General features: G+C 35.4%; 1 protein-coding gene across 1 annotated transcript in view; it reads right to left on the bottom strand.

The window, feature by feature from the left end:
* Nucleotides 1–17,125, bottom strand: part of GALNTL6 (polypeptide N-acetylgalactosaminyltransferase like 6) — an 851,955-nt gene that overhangs the window by 181,277 nt on the left and 653,553 nt on the right. The gene's annotated exons all lie outside the window — the stretch shown is intronic.

The following is a 17,125-nucleotide window of genomic DNA, read 5'->3' as shown; positions in this document are numbered from 1 at the left end:
GGAGAAAAATAAGTTTTATTTCTGTCCATGATGAGATCGGTAGGCAGTTGAGAAAACGAAACAAGAAAGGCTGAACCCGAAGTCCGCAAGGCAGGGGAGCAGCCTGCAGCCTTGACAGCAACGGAGCCCAGACAGGCGCCCCGCGGAGAACCTGGAAGGCAACCTGGACATGGGCTGCAGTCTGCTAGCGGATCACGAAACCAAACGATGAGGACCACCATCAGGATATTTTACATGAGAGCAAATCTATCAAGTAGGGCTTCCGAAGGAGTAAATGTGAATTTCCAGCCAGGTGTGGAGCTTAGCCACTTAATTCAGACTATTAAAATTTAAGCTCCATTAAACTAAATGAAAAATTAAAACAATATCCTATCCGAATTGTAGCTGAGAATAAAGTGAAACAAGTGTGACGTCCAGATTGGTGCATGTTTTCAAAACATTTCCCAGCTAATGACTTGACATGCTGTGGGTGGGTCGCTCTCAGGTACACTAGGCGCAGCCATCGCTCTTACCAAGAAACTTTGTCGACCAGCTTAGCGAACAGAAAATGCCCTGAAATGTGGATCTCACACATCCCACGTGGCGGCAAATAGACAGAATTTGAAATATTTAGAATTCTTGAGTAATTTTCTTTCTAAAGGCTTTTTAATCTTTGAAAGACAGAAGAACCCAACAACGGTGGTTGCCTTCAGAGAGGGTAACTGAGGGGCTGGGAGACATAAGAGGAAAAGAAACTTATTTTCACCACGTAAACTTTGGTGACCTTTTCTAATTTGGTTCATGGGCATGTATTAGTTATTCATATGTATGTTTTAAAATATGTATTGTACTTTCAAATTCATATATTCAAATATTTAAATCATATATTTAAGATATATAATTTAACACTTTCTCAATACTTAATACTATTAATGTTTACCGTCTCAGACCTGGGTCTTTGGGATGTGTTTGCTTCTCTGGTTCCTAATAAATCCCAGTGCCTGACAGAAAGGTGAGATAATAACTCCCTAAAGGCTCACTCAATTGACCATAACCTTCTCTTCATTTGACCCTCATTTTTTGACCTATCTTCCCTTAATAAATGGAAAAATTTAAAAATGTTTCTTTTACTTCTGTAATCTCTCATGAGAAATACTGACGGGGCAAACTCTCATATCACACACGTATATGCCTAAACACTGACAGATATTCACAAGCGTGTATTAAATATTGATCTTTCCTGTGAGAAAAGGCAGATTTAGCCTCCTGAAGAAAGTCAGATAAGGACTAAAAGTGGAACTGTGAATAATTCAGGCAAGAGTTTGATGGGGAACTGATTCTATTGGTCTATTGGTTCCTCTCACTTCTGGAACTCTGCTGGGTAACCTTTTATGACTTCTGAGCTGTGCACTTATGAGGCTATCAGGGAATTAAGCAGTCAAAAGCCTCTCCTGTCTTTTTCGTAGGACGGATATTATCAGTTCAATAGGTGTGTTTAAAAGAGGAGAGAAAGTCTTTATGGTATAAGCATAGACACTTAAGATTGGGGCTGTATTATCTATAGGATCAATCTCCCCCCTCCTGCCACTTTATTTTATCCTCCTAGCATCCTAAAAGAAAAAGGGATAAATAAAAATTGCTCTCATAGGGCTTCTATAAAATCTGGGAGTAGGTACACTTACCTCAATTTTCCTGGGTTAAAATTAGGCTTCACACTGGTTCATTCATTAAATTGTCACCAGAAAGAGTACAATACAGAAGGAAGAAAAAAGCAATCTCCCAACTGTGGAAATTGAGGGAAAGTGTGTGCTTAATGAGGAAGGAGAGCTGCACTTACCACTATTGTGACTTTAGAGAAAAAAGTACAGTGATGAGGCACGACTTTTTGAAGAGCTTGTTATGCACGGACTGGAAAAAAGGTCACAAGCATTTCCTAGGACAAAGTTCCAAATACAAGGTAATTGGCAGTTACAACTTAGTGGTGATCAGCTAAAGTGTGCCTTATTTCTGAGAAATCATCTCATCTCAAATCACTTGGATGGATGACTGTTGAAACATAATCACCAAGGCTTTTCTGAATTGGACCTGCCACAGCAGCTTTAGAGCAGCTCTTGTAGTCTCATCCTAAGAACTAATGATACGCTGTTCATCTTCTGTCTCAATAGACCTGAATCAGAAACTGACATACGAGATTTCAGATGGGAGGGTTTAAAGATATGATCAAATAAATGTAGAATTTTCAAGGAACTAAAATTATTTGTAAATTTCTAGTTACACAGGGGAGAAGATTATTTGTAGTCTTTTAATCTTTTATTTTCTGTCTTCATTGAATTTCATTAAAAGAGATGATTGAGATTTCAGTATACAAACTCAATATAAAAAAGCAGTTGTATTCATACATATTAACAAAATAAAATGATTGGAAAAATATGATAATGAAATTCTACTTACAATAGCCTCAAAATATCAAATACTTAGGAATAAATTTAGTGAAAATGTGCATGACCTATACATTGAAAACTATGAAACCTTGCTCAGAAAAACTAAAAGACATACTATGTTCATGGATTGGAAGAATTACTATTGTCCAGAGTCAGTTATCCCCCAAATGATCTATAGATTCAACACAATCTCAATCAAAACCCCAATAAGGCTTTAAAAAAAATAGAATGTATATTAATTTTCTATTTTTGCTGTAACAAATTACCATAAACTTAGGGGTTTAAAACAACATGTTTAAGCCACTAAGCTTATAGTAAGAAACACAAATTTCTTGTCTTACAGTTCTGGAGTCCAGAAGTTGGAAATGAGTCTGATGGGCTAAAATCCAGGTGCTGGTAGGGCTTGTCACTTCTGGAGATGCTAGGGGAGATTCTGGTTCTTGCCTTAATTTCTGGTGGCTCCCAGCATCCCTTGGTTTGTGGCCACATTACTCCAATCTATGCTCCCATCATCACATTGCCTTTACCTCTTCTGTAGTCAAATCTCCCACTGTCTCCCTCTTATAAGTACATTTGGGATTATATTTAGAGCCCACTTGGATAATCTTCCCATTAAAGATCCTTAACTTAACCACATCTGCAAAGTTGCATTTGCCATATAAATAACATTCCCAGGCTCCAGGAATCAGGACCTAAATATCACTGGGGGCCATTATTGGGTCTACCATGGAAAGTGTGAGCTCATTCTAGAATTATATAGAAATGCAAAAGAAATCTAAAACAGATAAGACAATCTGGAAGGAGAAGAACCAAGTTGGAGGATTCATGCTACCTGGTTTCAAGACCATACTATAAAGTTACGGTAATCACATAGGTGATTTTAGTAAAAGAATTGATAAATAGACCAATGAAACTGTGGAAAATAACACTCTCTTGAATTTCTCAGTGTTCCTATAAAAAATTCTAGCCTTTGGAGCCATGAAAACGTATATATCCCATTATGTTAGAGGATGTTTGCTTTCCTTTCTCCTAGAAGCACTCTCACATACTGTAAGAATTAGATCTGTAGCTGTTTTTTTAAACTTATCTTATCATTCTAAAAGCCAAGCAGTCACATCCTTGGATAGGCACCTAGGTTAGCTTTAGCTCTGAAAGTACTGGGGAGGCTGGAATGTTATCTTCCTAAGTTTCTACATTTGAAGTAATCCAACTTTCTGCACAAGCAGTATTGAATTTTCTGTTCCCACTTGAGTAAAAAGTGATTCTTCCCACCAGGAGAGGTTGAAATCCCTCTTCCCATCTCTCAGCCAATAGAGCATTGATGATCAAAATTGAATGTGTTTAAGACTCACTCAAGAATTTCTAAACTCAACCTGTAGAATTTTATGTATGGTATATCTGGCAAGGGCCCAGAAATCTGCTTTTTAACAGATATGCCAAGAGTTTCTGAAGCAGGTAGTCCAAGGACTATTCTTTGATGAATGTGGTCATAAAAAAATATTGATTCCCAGAGAAAGTGATGATTTAAAGTACTTGGTTCAAGAGACAAGCAGCAATTTACAAACTATCATAGAGGAAAACAAAGTCTTCTATAGAAGTCAATTAATAATGTGAGAGAAATAAAATAGGACATTCAGAAGGATACAGGATGGATTACGGTATTGTGATATCAGTTCTACTCACTAAGGCCCCCGTGAGGAGGACCCAGGGGTGATGGCACAAGTAACGGCTCATCAGCTTAGGAAAGTAATAATAAGCTCAGATATTAGTAGGGGATACTGAAATTCTTGGAGGCTTAGAGAACTCTAGTCCCAGTGGCCTTTGTAAGAGCTTTTTCACTTCAGTTTCAAATTACTGAACTTCTCAATTAGGAAAACTACTGCTACTTCTTGTTTTCACTAGATTATTTCAGGCAAGTTTTTCACTTGAGGAAACAGAGTTCATGCCAGGTGATTATGTCATGGTTTTGAAGAAATTTAATATGTTTGGCAATAAATTATGTGCAGTTGCTCAATTCAACTAACCTTTCAGGCCATTTTGGTTTCTTTTGAAAATGTGTGTGTTTGAGATTTCAAAACTTCCTTTCCTATGAATATATGGGGTTTCCCCTTTGGTATTACATGACAGTTAAACTTTGTAGAATTTTATTAAAAATACAACAAAGTCAGCAAAATCGTGTCCCATCTCTTCTGTCAATGCCGATACTGTGTACACACGTAGAGTCGTTTTAGCCTCAGAACGATTAGGTTTAACATTAGATAATTGTTTGTGGCAGAGTAAAAATTTAGCCCTGTTAGTACAATGATAAAATTTAGTGTCAAAAAAGTCTTGTATGTTAGTAATTGAACAAGATCAATAGTTTTACGTAGCTTACTTTGGAAATGCCAGGGATTTTATTCATGGAAGCTTTTCACTACATCATTGTAATGCCAGAACAAATGCATATTCAGTATAATAGGCAATTAAGTACACAATAAATATATATGCTTTTTATTTGTTGATTACAAGGTAAACTTTAAAAAAGATTATTAAAATTTATTTGCAATTATATAAGTAAAAACTTTTGCTGATTTTCCCACTTTTCTACTTTTCAACCAAGTGTTTTGTCCATGTGTGCCCTTAACTTTTCTTGGTACGATTAAATAATATCTCAATTAAGTACAGTATATCAAATATAAGTAGTTCTTTACCTGATATAGCAGTCTGAACATTTAAGTACATTTAGATTTTTTTCTTCACTATTGTTGATATTTAAAACAATAAGAGTGAAAGACCTCAACATTAAAAGAATAACAGCAAAAGCTATCATTTATTGAGGACTTAATATGTGGCAGGTACTATGTTAAATCTTTTATCTATGAAAGCTCATTTATTCCTCATTATAATCTTATGAGTATATATTGTTGTAGGTAGAAAAACCAACAAGAGGTTAAATAGTTGGGTAAGAAGTCATATAGACTGTAACAGAAAAGCTGAGATTTGAATCCGAGTCGATCTCATCCCAAAGATCGAGATGGTTCCTCTTCACCAGGACAGTTGCATGGAAAATAGCAGTCATGCTATTTTATTATATGAAATACAAACAGAGACTGTGATGCAAACCTTCTTTCTTTCTTTGTGAGATGAGTGATCATCATGTCCAGGATAAGGGGGACATAACAAAATGACAGAAAGAAGTGGCCCTTTAGCTCTCTCTTCTTTAAGCAGGTAACTCTTAAAGGTTACTCTTAATACAGTAAAAATCTTGATGTTGTGAGCACGAGTTTTCATTTCTACAAGGCTTGCATTTTATACTCCTTCAATTGTGCACCTTGGTATACCCAAAGGGGAGTGTTCTGTGAAAACATCTGCCTCCATGATACATTTCACTTATTTTTCTATCAAGTTATATTGAGTATTTTGGTAAGTGTTAGGCCCACTGCATTCTTACTCCAACAGATAAATTGTCTCATTTTGGTTGTTTCTGATCTGACACAAATAGTAAGTTGAAAGACAGCCCAGTTTAGTCTCTTGTGGACAGATTTGACCAGCTTCCATTCTTATTCAAGATTCTTCAGCTCTGATTTATTAACTGCATTTCAAGAGCATAGGTGTGAGTTGCACAGTGTTGGAAAAGCAATGCCTAGGAACATAGTTCCATATTCTCCTAGTCTCCTAGTCAGTATGTAAATCACCAGGTGGGATACAAACGCCCCACCAGCAGAACAGTCAATGACATTCCCACCACTGCATATGGATGAAGCCATGGCCGATAAATTCCTTCTGCAAATATGCTCTCTTGTTGCATTATTTATGGACTTAGAAAATGCAGGTTGACTCCTGCAGTAATTTGTTGGCACTATTCTCTTCCTACCGGGGTCTGTGAGCTGTAACCTGATCCTTGGATGGGAAAGGCATTTTTCTTTTCCTTGACTGCAAAATCATCACCCTAGACTAGCAACAACTGCATGAAAAAAATATATATATTTTTAAGCCTTTACAACCTTAGAATTTGGAAGGACAGGCAAAGGTTTCTCTGTTTTGGCTGCTTTTATATGTCTAGAAAAGTACTTAACATGCTTCTCCATGGACCTCTTTAATTAAAATTGGAGCTCAGGATCTTTAAGGCATGTTGCATTATCTGGACGTTTAAATAACCATTCTCTGTGCTATTTAGTTCAGGTTCTTCTTCCCACAAGTCTCCTTTTCTTTTTTCACTCTGTTAGAGCTATTGAAAACATCCATAGAGACAGCAAAGCTTGTTAAGCAAATTTAAAGTACAGACTTTTTCAGGGATCACAAAAGGAAAAAGTGCTTTCTGCCACATAGACACGGAATGCATGAAATTCTTCAAGTAAATGAAATATGGTTTTTAGGGCAGGAAGGATTGTCTATAAATATCCAAAAACTTCACCTGGGAATGAGTGCTTTTCTTTTTGCCTAAAACTTAAAAATTCCCTTACAATACTGTACATATTAAAATAAGCTTAGGGACTAAAAGAATATGCTCAAGTTGAAAAAAAAAAAAAGTTTAATAAGCTGTGTGAGGAACAGAGATGTAGAGAGGAGAGCAACAGGGGAAAATTTCTACCAACCATTTCATCTGCCCCAACTTTTTAACAAGCTTCTCTCTGTCTTCGTTCTGTACGTGCCTATCTGCCCTCACGTTCTGTATGAACACTGCTTGTTGGCGATCCGGTCTTACGTTTATCTCCTTGATTGGTTTTCCTTTTTTCTTTCTCTGATGTCATCATTAGAACACACCTCAGCTCTGAAATATGTGCTTGAAACATGATGCCTTTTCTCTCTTTCACAGTTATTTTCTATTCTTTTTTTTTCTTTTTTATTTTTTAGTGAGCATGTATTTGTTGGGATAGTTTGAGTATATTCTGAAGACCACCCTCCTTCTCTTTGCCTAATGCACGGAGGGATGAGTATGGTGGGCTGTCTACAAACATCCTCTTCTCTGCTGAGTGGTGTGGGAAAAGCTGAGCAGAAAAAATGGGCACAGCTCTTCAGTCAGCAGGTAAGTGTTAAGGCAAAGCTGTCAACGTTGGAATCGCCCAAAGGCTGTGTTAGAAATACCTAAAGTTTTATCACCCGCCTATTTTTCTGGGACTACTGGTATTTCATACTGTGATCAGATTTCATAATCCTGAGCTAGTTCTTCGACAAGTGATGAAAATATGACGATTCCTTCAGAGTGTGGGCAATTACTTAGCAAATGAGATTAGGCAGAACACCCAGCACCCTGCACTCCCTAGTGTTTGCTTACTCAGATGGACACGCAGTCAATTCCACGAGAGCTATTTACTAAACAGGGACTTAGATCGTTATAGAGGGTTTTGGATTCATATAACAATTTTCCTCCAAGAAATTCCATACATTCAGATGCAAAAGGACAATATAAACATGGAACTGAATTTTTATTTTCTAATATACCACTTTTTAAAAAAGGTCAAGTTTTGAAAATATTTGTACTTCTCATTGTATATTTTGGGAACATTAATTTTCTATCAGTCACTATCGTTGATCTTTCTGCATTCTCTATGTGATAGAAATGTATTTCTCTCTGTCTGTGTTGCTGGTTTCATCTCCTTAATTGCCCCGTTAGTACACACTCCTGACTTGGCGTTGAGCACTCTGTGACACACAGTTCTCACAGAGAAACCCAGACGTTGTTCCCACAAATCAGTACTCAAAGGAATCCTGGGGCAATTCAATCCTGGATTGGTGCTATGCTACTGTTCCAGAGAACTGCAACTTGTCCCCTAAGGATCATCTTTTTCTTGAATATATGTTTTTTGTTGAATGGAAAACTGACAACAGTCTTCACAAAGTCCTTCCTAAAAATTCCCTGTAACTCTTCTTCAGAAAGTAAGTTTATTGCAAGATAACTATGTGGGTCTTGTTGAATGACGCTTCAGTAGTCCATATAGGGCAAACTATCTCTAAGTTTACTTTTTATATGATTTTATTATTATAAAGGGGATATAGATGATAGTTTATTAAATAGACAAATAGCAGAAGAAAATCTCATACGATTCTATTTTCCAGAAAGAACTAATATTTACATTTTGATTTATTTTCTTTTAGGTACACACACAGTATACACATTATGTTTTTTGACTCAAGAATTGAGCATTTATTTATTTTAATAGTGATTCTTCAAAAGGATCGTTTTAAGAGGTTTTTTTTTAGTATGTATTATAAGGTTATATCATGCTTATTTCATCATTCTTATATTTAATTTTTAAAGCACGTTTTTGTTATTAAAAACAACTGCACAGTGAATATTTTATTAAATAACTGGTTTTAGTTGATTATTCTCTTAAGATAGATTCCTAGTGTGAAAATTATTAGTCAAGGCAAAAGCATAAAAACAAATCTCCAAATTTTATATATATTTCCCAATGGTTTTTCAAAAAAGTTTTAGTGATGAACTTTTTCACCTTGTTCAATAAATTATTTTCTCTCAATTTCTTAGGAAAAAAATAGCATCTTGCTTGAAATTGCCCTTCTTTGATTATTCATAATATTGAATGTTCTTGATTTATTAGTAATTTCTATTTCTTTGATTTTCTGGTAGTGTAGCTTATATTTTTAAAATGCTGAAATACTGGTCACAATTCTCAGGTTTTCATTTTTATTCTAGGGCTACACAAAAGAGTTCACAAACACGGGCTTTGTAGAAAAGCTAAACTGCTTGTTTAAACACTACTATTTCTCTGATCCTAGGAGTCTGGTGAGATCACCATTCTCATTAACGGTATTTGTCAAATATCAGTGCTCAGTGTTAAATAAGCTCGATAGAGGCAATGCCTTCACTGTAGGCATTTGAGATGATAAATAAGAAAGTCCTTGAAAGATGTTTTCAAGGTGATTATTTGTCTACTTGCTCCAATATAATTGTCTCTTTTAAGAATCCTTAAGAGAAAAACTGAAATTTGTAAAATAATTTACAATGCAATGATTTTCAAATTAAGTTTCTTCCTTCCAGTCTTATTGTATGACTCAAGGCATCTAAATGTTTAAAAGAGGTAGAAAATTAAACAGTTCAAGTATTCTTTTGATTGCAGTAAAAAAATAAATCTAAACCACGGATGTTTTTAATAAAAGAAGATGCCAGGTATAGCTGAATATTCCAGATCCTAGCTTTCTATTTCCCTTAGTTCACATTCCCTGATTACTTATAAATGTGGATTTCACCAGAGCATTTGCTTTGGTTCTCTAGTTGTTTAATTCATGGCATGTGTACATCTTTATGTCTTTAGAGTGTAAGACACTCAGCTATAATAACCTTTGTCTTCTTCCCTTGTATCCTGCCCGTGTCTCCCTGGATATAGAAACCATGGTGCTCTGTGTTAGTAAACGGCAACTGATGAATGAGCTACCCAAGGGAAGCATGGAACTAATTCATTTTTTGCCAGCAATTATGTCACTGGCAGCTCGTCAAATGGCAGACTTAAGAATTTTTTATTTAAGCAAAAAGGAAACATTAAACTGTGAAACTCTTCTAATGTGTTTTACTAAATATTTATCTTCTTTTCCTGGGAAAACTTGTTTTTCTGATCTTTAATTCCTCCAAATATTTGGAGGAAAGCATGAATCGATACTACTTTCACTGAGTTTTTTTTTTTTTTTTTTTTTTTTCTTTTTTGGAGTGACTCTGCTTTTTGAAAGGACAATTTGAAGGACAATTTTTATACAACCTGGCTTTTCTTCTTCTTCAAGAGCTAATTGTGGTATTATCAGAAGTATCTGTTCTAATGCAGCAGTGCTTCCCATATAACTGCTTCACTGTGATTAACGTTACAAGATAAGAAATCAGAATATCATGTTGAGGAAAATTCCATAATTTGAGTCAACCTGAAAGAGAGCTGATAATGGGATTTGCAGGAAGGGACAAGGAAAAGGTAGACACACGGGCTGGGAATACTCCAGGGGCAACCCCATGTAGTTTCTATGTCACCATTTTGATTTTTTTAAGTTCAACACACCCATTTTTCTTTGGCATGATTTTTTTTTTTTTTTTTTTTTTGGTCTTTCACTGGCAATTAGTTAACAGCTTTTTAAATAAAGTCTAAATGAAATGACTTCAAGCCAGTTTCATTAATGGAAGAACATTTATACAACTCAGCCCCCCATGAAGTGAGTATTTGAATCTGTTCACCCCTTGTATTTGACTTTTCCCTTTTGTATCTGGGCAGTTGAATGAGCAAAGCAACACTGATGCTCAAATAACCCTTTTCAGGCTATCATAATGTAGATCTACAAAATAAGAATGATCCAATTTTGTCCTTCAGCATGGTTAAGTAGATTTTTAAAAAAAATTTAGATAAGTTACTTGAGTGCAGGGAGAAATTTTTGAGTAGGAACAGACAATAAAAAGACCGCTATATATTTACTCCCCTATTGATCTGGCATAGTTTACAGTCCCTGGTGTCATGGTCTGGCACTTAGAGAGATGTCACTTTGCACTTGATACTGGCCAGCCTGATCAGGTTGAAGATCCCAACGTGTCTTCTGAGAAATGGGAGCAGTGGAAGAGCATAGAGACATCAAATAGTCCTTGAAAAAAGCAATGTCTTCTCTCATTAGTTCATCCTAAATAATATGCAGTCTACAATATTCTGGATTTTGAACATAATACTGATTATATTCAACTGAAGGTTGGCCCCCCAAAAGTGTTTTATAATAAATATCTTCTCTCACTTGTGAAAGTGAAGCATACACAGTACTGCATCCCACCATGAAGCTTTCTTTAATTCATAATCAAGGCTGATAGAATAATTTCTCAGATTTAATAAGAGGTCTAGGCATAAATTCTCCCACTCATGCCACCTAATTTTTCCTTTCTGAAAGGCAGGTATTAATGTGGACAGGCTGCAGGGAGGACAACGTTATTCTATGCTCTGGCCTAGTCTTAACTTCCCAAGCCCAGCCGCTTATGTGCCTCCTCTAGATGTTTATTTGTTCAGAATTTGTTTGCTCTTGAAGATACCAACCAGAGATCCTCTCTCTGTTTCTATTCCTTCTTGGTTTACACCTTCCTTGAGCCTCTTTTTCTTACTCTCATCTTTTCTGTCCTTGAAATCCATTGACTCCTTATGTTGGTCATTGCATTTTAGGAACTGTTCGGATTATTTTGCTATTTTCTTACTTCTGTGGGCTCCTTTGACACTGCTGACCATTAGGGGCTACCGGTGAACATTGGTGATTTTTAACCCAGCTTCCCTGTTACCTGCACAGATGAAATTTCTGAATGATTCTAGGCTGGGGGTTTCATAAGTGGAGAAGTTCTGGACAGTCTGCTTTTACACTCTGCCGCTTTCCTCTTCTTGTGGTTGTGAGGCAAGGTGGGCGATAGGGAGGCAGATGAAGGCTGATAGGTACATCACAGACACTTAATTTTACTGCAATGAGTTGAGCGTCCCTGATTAACTGATTCTACCTATAGCCAGAGAAAAATCAGGAAAAGCCTAAATGTCTATGAGCGAGGAAATAGGTTAATACAACGTATTGCAGTACCCAGCACAGGAGTCCCCCTGCTGCACGGGGGATACGTTTCAAGATCCCCTGTGGGTACCTGGAACCATGGTAAGTACCATACTCCATACATACTAAGTTTTCTTTGATCTGACAGCTGATTCAGCTACTAAGTGACCAGTGGGCGGGTGGTGACCACAGTGCAGATACGCTGGACAAGGAGATGGTTCACTTTGTGGGTGGGATAAAGTGAAGTTCCATCATTCTGCTCAGAACGGTGAACAATTTAAAACTTATGAATTATATCTGGAAATATTTCCCATTTAATGTTTTTGAAGCACAGAAAGTGAAACAGCAGCTAGGGAGGGACTGCTGAGCTTATACAGCAACAAATTTTGTCGTAAACAGGGATAGATCTCAATTTTGATGTTGAATGAAAAAAATCCCAAATTGTGTAAGTTCAGTGTAACGTCATTTATGTAAAATTAAAACCTACATACAACACTCAACTTTTACACTTTTCATGGATATATAGATATTTATGTGTGCATATATGCATGTGGATAATAAATATAAAGATGGACCAGAAGTACACACCATATTTATGATATTAGTTAATTATTGAGAAAGAGGAAAAGAAATAGCTGCTAGGGTTTGGGTAAGATGGAACCAAACAATGCTTCAACTTTGTGTGTAATGTTTATTTATTTGTTAATCCAAAAAACCTCTACGTCAGTGTGGCAGAATGTTTACAGTAGTTAGTTTAGTATGATGGGGACGTGTGCTTTTGTTCTAATTATTCTCTATAGCTTTTTCTATTCTTACCCTTTATCAAAAATAATCATAAGATTATAAATGATGCCATAATTATAAAAAATAATCACAATTACAAGTTAAACAGAAAAAAATACATGGGAAGTAATGTCTCAACACTTAGTTTCAATTTGATAAGGCAAGTCACATATGTGTTCAGTTGTTTGTGTAGGAAATATCACCAGAATTAACATTTATGGCGTGTTTTGCATACGCTATGTGTCAGGCTACCTGATATTTCCTAATTAGTTCACGATGTTCTGATTTGCATGGAGTTTGCATAATTTTGAAAGATGATGTTGCATTCAATTGATATTTCTACTTTGTGGGTGAATAAAGCTTAGAGGTTGAGTCAGAAGAGTTTAAGTTCTGATTTTAATGTTTCTTTGTTGCGTGACTTTAGGTAAGTCTCAAAAATCTCTGAGCCTCAGTTTCCTCACCAGTAAAATGGGGAAAATATCATCTGTCTTAACTCCCAGGGCTGTTGCCAAATCCCATGTTCAGCAAGTAAATTTTTTTTTCTTCACAACTTACAAGTTTAATTGAAGTGAGCAATTTTGTAAAAGCATCTATCTATCTATTACTTATCTATCTCTTATTTTATAGTTTCTTAGTGGCTCCTAATAATCCTCTGTAACATTCTTGAATGATGTAGTAGAATCTGAATGACTTAGAGTTAATCCAAAGGAATAAAAATAATATTAGTAGGTAAGTTAGGCAATTGGATTCTAGTGCTCAGCCATCACAAGCATGACTTTTTATAAAACGTTGGTGGACAACTGGCAGTTTTTGTGTTCTGTGATGCCACGCAGGTTATACAGAGGAGCTTAGGGACCACAAAAGATCTTTCTCTTTCTCTTAAATCCCCCCTTTCCCTACCCAAAGAGCTTTTATCTGTTGTAATATTTTTTTTGGTGGGGGTGAAGCACCTTGAGTTTTTGTTGTGGATACTACTGTGAAATCCATGATTTTATTCTAAATTGTGGAATGGTAGGACTAACGTTATTAGCTAAAGAACTGCTAAAGAATTCTAAATATAACAATCTTCAAGATCATTCATTCTAGAAAAAACATTTTGTATTTTATAATTTAGATAGGAGATACTTTTGATAGCTTATATGGTGTATTCATTTTGGTACCAAGATCAATATTAATATTAAAAGATAAGAAAGATTTATAGTTATTGATGATGACTATCAGTTAAAATATCTAGATATGAAAGGAGTTTGATAAGAAGGCCTAGAAAATACTCCAAAATATTTTCTCCAACCATTGACTGATTTCTCAAGTTTTAATGTCTGTGTTCTATACCTTAAACTCAAATCCTTACCTAAAACATGTAATTATTTTCCTTTCTTTGGTATAAAATTCTAATGCACTTATATAATAAAAAGCCTAAATTCAATCCAAATTTCCTCTTCTCCCCTCTCCACTGTCTCTGTCTCTCTTCTCATTGGCACTGAAGAACTGCTCATTGGAATCTTCATAGTTAAGGGCATTTACAAAATCTTCTACAAGTCTCTTTTCTGATCCAAACAAACATAGTTCTTTTTAAAAAGATTACGGTTTAAACTAAATCTTGCAATATTTCTGCTTACCTTCTCTAGACACTAAACTGCCTAGCAAACTGATCCACAGACTGTATTTTGATTAAAAGTTATATGATTGCGATATATTCTATGATAGATCCAATGTATTTCCAAAGAGTGATTATCAAGCCTTTAGGAAGTCCAAATAGTAGCACACTTTTTTGTGTGTTTCAAATTAAGTGTTGCAACCTCAAAAGCAAACAGTTTGAAACAATAAACTGGTAAGCATAGCAACAGTCTTACAATGTTAACACTCCAGTTTAAGGACCCTAGAATCTTTTCCTCAAGTGATATTGTCAAAGATTTATGTGAGACAATGCTCATCACATTGTACTTAATACTTTAAAAAGACTTCACTATAATCTTTTTTGGTAATTATAGCCTTGTGGTATAGCTTGAAGTCTGGTAAACTGATGCCTCCTGATTTGTTCTTTTTGTATAAGGTTGCTTTGGCTAAGGTTGCTACAGAGTCTTCTGATTCTGTATGAAGCGTAGAATTATTTTTTCTAGATCTGCAAAAAATGGCGTTAGTATTTTAATGGGGATTGCATTGAATCTGTAGATCACTTTGGGTAGTACAGACATTTTAACAATGTTGACAATATAATCTGGATATCCAATGAGAAGGGAGTGATTAAATATATTGTATTGGTATGTAGAAGCAGTAATTAAATTTTATTTTCTAAAACCTTTTTGGTTATATTGGAAATATTCATCATAATTAAAAGTATACAATGTAGATGCCTAAATTGAGTATATTTTATCATCCTAATTCTGGGAAAAAACATATCTACACAGGAAAAAATTGGAATATATGTATCAAAATATTAAAATTGTTTCATTTATGGGCTAGGATATTGCAAGTATTTTTTTATTGCAATAGTTCATGGATTTTCAAAATTTTAAAAAAGGGGAAGAATGCACAGTGTTATAATCAGAAAAATAATTAAAAATAAATTTTGCAAAACATTAAAATTATTTTAAAAAATCTTCATAATATTGAACATAGTAATTCCACTTCTGGGACTATTTCTGAAGCAAGTCATTCAACATATGGAAGAAATTATAGTCATGAAGTACTACATTAAACATTTTAAAAATATTCTAATAATGTAAATAATTTAAACCCAACATTAAGGAAGAGTTAAGCAAATTATGTTATATTCACCAAATGGACATCATAGCCATTCAAGTGATGGTTACGGGATCATGTATAAATGTGGGAAATAGATACTTTTTAATGTCAAGTAAATTTCCAGTGCAAAATTGAATGTATAATGCTTCAAGGAAGAAATGAAGTATGCCAAAATGCTAACTGTATTGCTTTAGCATGATGAATATTTTTACTACTTATTTTTATTTATTTTTGTTTTATTACTTTTATAATAACATTGAGTTTTATCTAAAAAGCCCACAAATATCCAGGCTTCTTGTATGTCCTGATAATTAGTTGTTTTCTCAACAAGACAGAAAATGATTAATATGTATTAGTTTTTTTAAATAAACAGCTATTAAACAAGCTTACCAAAAATTGATGTATTATTTGCATCATTCACAGTAGAGTTTTTGGCAAGATCTCACTTGTGGGGTTTTGGCAAGTTCCCACGTGTGGTCTTCTTTTATTTTAAAAAAGGTTAAGTTAATATGGCTTACTTAACATAATTACTTATTCCTCTTAGGGCCATTGCGCAGTCCATTAATCTAATAATGCTGGTTTTCCACCTTGATTTTTTAATGAAAGAGTTCTTGCAGGGTCATGAGAAGTACAAGCACGTACGACTTTGTACCTTCTCAGTGAAACTCAGACAGAATAATTTAACGAGCCGAAGAGACAGTTGTTAGTAAAGTCGGGAGACATAGCTGCCCGGACTAGAGGTGCTGCTGTTACTTGTTCTAGCTGCTTTTTGCAGTCATTCAAAAGCACCAGAAATCATAGACAGTGCATCAAACAGAGCGCTGGCTTTTGTATATTATGGATGTGCCCAATGGCTGTCAACTGGGTATGTGATGTGCTGTGAAGTCTGAAAGTGAGGGTCTATTCTACACTGTTTTTATGACTTCAAAGGGCTCTGGAACATCACCCCAGCTTGTGGCATCCTTTCCTAAAATTGTCACTGCCTTTCTCTGTGGTTCAGACAGGATGCAGGGATTCTAAGGAACGCCCAGCTCTCGATTCATTTTGTCCTTTTCAGGGTCTCACACAATGATGGAGAGAAATTAGCAAAATAGTCAGAGATATTTTTAAGGCAATGTTTTGTTCTGTTAAGGTGATATTTTTTCCCCTAGCACTACTCAAGGCCACAACTACCCACCACCTTAATATAAACATTTAACTTTGAGCCTCAACTCCATTTGGTCTTTGACCTAAACATCTACACTGAAAACCACAATTCATTTTTGTTTATAATTTCAACAGTACTTCAAAGACTGAAGTCTCAACAGTCTTTGAAAAGTAACTTAGTAATGTTTTCTCACCCTCCTATTTCATTCTCAGTGAAAGGTTGTGCTAATTATATATCACTTATACATGCTTAAAAGGTAAAATCCTAGTATAAAATCAGGTACTAAAACCCAGTAAGTGACAGTGTGTGCCTTACAACCTGTAGCCCATGGGCCACATTATTCCTCACCCAGAGCCCTTGATGACGTAGGATGCCTCTAAAGAACGGGGAAGTTTGAGTCCCGGTGTCACAAGCCACCACTTCAGATAGCACCACTTAAAATTCCCTGTGTCACCACCCACATGGAAGATTTGTAGTTGAAATAGGACTCCTTTTTTGAAGTACATTCCTAGAGTCTGGACTACTTAGATAAAATTGAAGCTTTAGAGTCAAC

Source organism: Eulemur rufifrons, chromosome 18 (assembly GCF_041146395.1).
Source record: "Eulemur rufifrons isolate Redbay chromosome 18, OSU_ERuf_1, whole genome shotgun sequence".
Taxonomy (NCBI): Eukaryota; Metazoa; Chordata; class Mammalia; order Primates; family Lemuridae; genus Eulemur; species Eulemur rufifrons.
This window is presented reverse-complemented; position numbering and strand designations above follow the sequence as displayed.